The 4,052-nt window shown below is 39.2% G+C and overlaps 1 pseudogene; it reads right to left on the bottom strand.

Annotated features, from left to right (window-relative positions):
- Positions 1 to 1,742: 1,742 nt before the first annotated feature.
- On the bottom strand, positions 1,743 to 2,239 carry LOC126082393 (cofilin-2-like; annotated as a pseudogene).
- Positions 2,240 to 4,052: the final 1,813 nt, after the last annotated feature.

Below are 4,052 nucleotides of genomic sequence, written 5' to 3'. Positions count from 1 at the left end.
TTAAAAGACAAGTACAGAGAGGGTCCATAATGTTAATAGAAATAATTAAAATGTTATAAAACAGCAAAAGTTAGGAAAAATTAGATTACTTCTTTAAGGATTTATCTTAATCAGGGTTCTCTAAAGAAACAACCAGTGACATAGATAGATAGAGACAGACAGGCAGAATCTTTATGTATATCTATATACATATATCTTTATATCTATGTAGATAGATATATATCTTTATAGACACAAAGAAATATATCTATCTGTATCTATCTATCTAGGGAGCCCTAGTGGCACAGTGGTTAAAGTGACTGGCTGCTAACCAAACGATCACTGGTTCAAACTCACCAGCCACTCCTTGGGAGAAAGATATGGCAGCCTGCTTTCATAAAGATTTACAGTCTTGGAAACCCTATGGGGCAATTCTGCTCTGTCTTATAGGGTCACTATGAGTTGGAATCAACTTGATGGCAGTGGGTTTTGGGTCTGTCTATCTATCTACCCACCTATCTATCCGAAGAGACACACACACATACACAGTGAGAGAGAGAAAGATTGAGGTTTACTTCAATGAATTGGCTCATGCAATTGTAGGAAGCTGGCAAGTCCAAAATCCATAAGTCAGGTGGCAGGCTGGGGACCCCTGCTGGCTTGTATTCCAAGACCCACAGGTCAGCCAAAAGAAAGAACGCAAAGTGAAAAAGAGTTCTGCCAAAATATCTATTTATACTCTAGGGGCAGAGCACACCCTAAGGAAACTCCATTTTTAACTGATAATTACATTACATTAGATAACATTATGAAAAGTGATTACATTAGTTTACATCATGGAACAGCAACTAGAATAGAGTTCAACCAAACTACTGTGAACCACAGCCTAGACAAGTTGACACATAAAATGAACCATCACAGATACAAAAAGGTTTTTTTTTTTTTTTAACATACCACAATTTTTATCGCAATGTGGCAATTTTTGTGACGGTGGGGGTCTGATCTCAAAAGCGATGTTCCATTTAAGGCATTTGCCATCATGACTGATATTCAAAATATCTATAATCTGCAAGACTCACATGGTAAACATAAAGCTCTCACAATTATTCAGTAGTATACACTCAATGGAATACAAAAAGGCATTAATAGGAGCTATTTCTTTTAGGAAGGTATGCATGTGACAGGAATGAACAGTGACGTGCTAGGATAAGTTGGTGACACAGTTTACACAACTTAATTGGAATTCCTTTGGGATTGGGGGTTAAACTCATTACAAAAAAGTACTTTCAATGCACAGCGTTATATCTGTGCTGCCATGTCACAAAAACAGGCTTGCCAAGGCAGGTGAGGTATATGAATGCTTGCGCCTCACAGAACCGCAATCAAGGGCAACTCTCAATAATACTGAATAAAGTTTACCATCTGACCAGTGGATAATACTTTGGAGGCTTCAATTAGCTTACCCTTTGCAGTATGCTAAGCTATTTACATTGACAATCACATTCGTTGTAGTGCTTGCTGCAGGGGAGATATATAACCAGCTGTTTAGGCTAAATTGTGCCAGAAAGGCATTCCTGGGGTTCTACATAAAAGTAACAGCATTAACAGTCTAATGGCAATCACTGAGAGGCTGCTTTAATGAATGATAACTCCTTCATTCAACAAACAAATCTAATACTATTCCAATTGACTGAGGTGGAGAAATGGAAGCTCCTTAAGACCCAGATGGCTCCTTAAGATCCAGATGGCACCTGACTGTCATTTCATGAGGGTTTCCCTTCAAGTGAAACTACCACATTGCCTTCTAATCTCTCTCTGAGTGTCAAGCGGTCTTTAATATCATCCAAGCCATTTACTTGCCACTCATATTTAATATCTGTAAATTTCTTTTTAATGGCATCTTTAGAGCTTGCATAAATCATCTTGCTTTTTAAAGGTACACTTTCAGAAGCCCAGAATATAAATACTAGGTCTTCTTTCTTAGGCTCTTTTGTTTCATCTGTGGTGTCGTGCAAAGCCTACCAGCAATCATTCTGAGGTAGCAACTTCACAAAAGATGTGTAGGGGTCCTCTATGGTATCACCACCAAGATCTGGTTTGCTTCCTCTACAATTATCTGCCTTTTGTCATCACTTAAACAGAAGAGGACTGCCTTCTTTCTTTTTTAGATCTCTTGTGTAGAAGATTTCCTTACTTTCACATCATTAAAAACTTTGATGACTTCATCATTCACTGTAACTCCAGAAGGCACAGTGCTCATGGCTGTGGCCACTGCTCAGGCTCTGCCTTAGCGGCAATCTGAAGAGTTTTTATAAGAAGGATACAGGGAAAAAACGAAAAATCATTTCAGCGTGAGAGATTTTAGTTGAACAAATGAGCTTCAGTACTGGAATGAAAAAGCACACCTACTTTTGGTGAATATCTCCACATTTTCTACTCTCATGCCAAAGAGAGTTGTCCTAGATTGCTTCCAAAACCCATTGCTGCTGAGTTAATTCTGACTCCTAGCAACCCTACAGGACACAGCAGAACTGCCCCGTAGGGTTTTCAAGGCCGTAAATCTTTATGGAAGCAGAAGGGCACACATTTCTCCCACAAAGTGGCTGGTGGATTTGAACTGCTGACTTTTGGTTAGCAGCCCAGCACTTTACCGCTGGGACACCAGGGCCCCTTCTAGATTGCTTAGACATCCTTTACAACTTTTATTCAATGAGTCCTTGAAGTCTATGAAGTAATTCTGGGGAAAAATATTGCTTATTTAGTTCTTTGTACTAATTATGAAGAACTAAAGTTGGATTCCAGCAAGAGATATGCCACTGGAGCTCAGGAGAGACTTCCATATAGAGAATTCTGAATCCTGTTTCCCAGGGGAGCCATCATGCCTATCAGGCTCTTCAGAGGTAAGGCTGTTTTAGAAATAAATTGAGCTTGGAATACCTGCCATGAAGTCAAGGACTCTACAAATGGATTTTTTCCTCTGGGCGTGAATGCACTAGGATCCTGAGTAAGACCAAACTGATCATAGTTTATTACTTCTTCTAAGACAAATTCTAAGGAGCTTAAGATCTCAGATGGTGTTACCTATTCACTACTCTACACAACTTCGAAATAAACTTTCATCTCCTCATTTTTTACCTCAACTGTTTACTTGAGGCATAGACATGTGAGAAGGTAAAATCTGAAGGCGTTTTTAGAATTAAGAACCATTTTAGTTCAATTGTACTGATGACCAATGACACAAATATATTCTCTGGGAGTAATTCATCAGGATTACATATTCACTTGGTTGACCAAAGAAGGCTGATATTAAGCCAAACTGGCTCCTTCTGGACGAGGGCTTGTAATTGATACACATTTCATTGATCACTGCTGGGGTTTAGATTCAAGAGCAGGAAACCTCATTTTTAGGTATTAATATATGAACGAGGGAGGGCAGAAGAGGGAGAAGGAAAGTAAAGAATTAAGGTTTAGGATTAGGTTTGAAAAATGAAAGGGGGAGAAACATTCTTAAACAGAGTTAGATGGGGGGAGCTTGTCTAAAAGGGAACTAAAACGCGTATGGCCCATAAAACCAGCCTCCCAGCTGATGTACAAGGAGCCCTGGTGATGCAGTGATTAAGCACTCAGCTACTAACTGAAAAGTCGGCAGTTCAAACCCACTAGCCACTCCACAGGAGAGAAATGTGGCAGTCTGCTTCCATAAAGATTACAGCCTTGGAAATCCTATGGGGCAGTTCTACCCTGACCTATAGGGTTGCTATGAGTTAGAATCAACTCGAAGGGTTTGGTTTTGATTTTCAGGTGATGTACATATCAAAGGAGAAATTTTTTTTGAAAGAGAATGAAAAATCACATGCAGAGTCTAGTGAGAACTATGCTCACTTCCATTAAGCTGAAAGTATAGCTTTTATCTGTCCTCCAATAGCTGTATTCTAGGAAGACAGTACCGGATATGCTAGGGCTAGTTGGTACAGTTGACAGATTCTAAGTTTAGGATGGAATCCTTAAATCCAATTCTCTTTAAACGCAGGACAGAAAAAGAAGTAATCCTCAATTTCTTTTTCATCTTTGAT

The sequence above is a fragment of the Elephas maximus genome, chromosome 9 (assembly GCF_024166365.1).
Source record: "Elephas maximus indicus isolate mEleMax1 chromosome 9, mEleMax1 primary haplotype, whole genome shotgun sequence".
In the NCBI taxonomy this organism is placed as follows: Eukaryota; Metazoa; Chordata; class Mammalia; order Proboscidea; family Elephantidae; genus Elephas; species Elephas maximus.
This window is presented reverse-complemented; position numbering and strand designations above follow the sequence as displayed.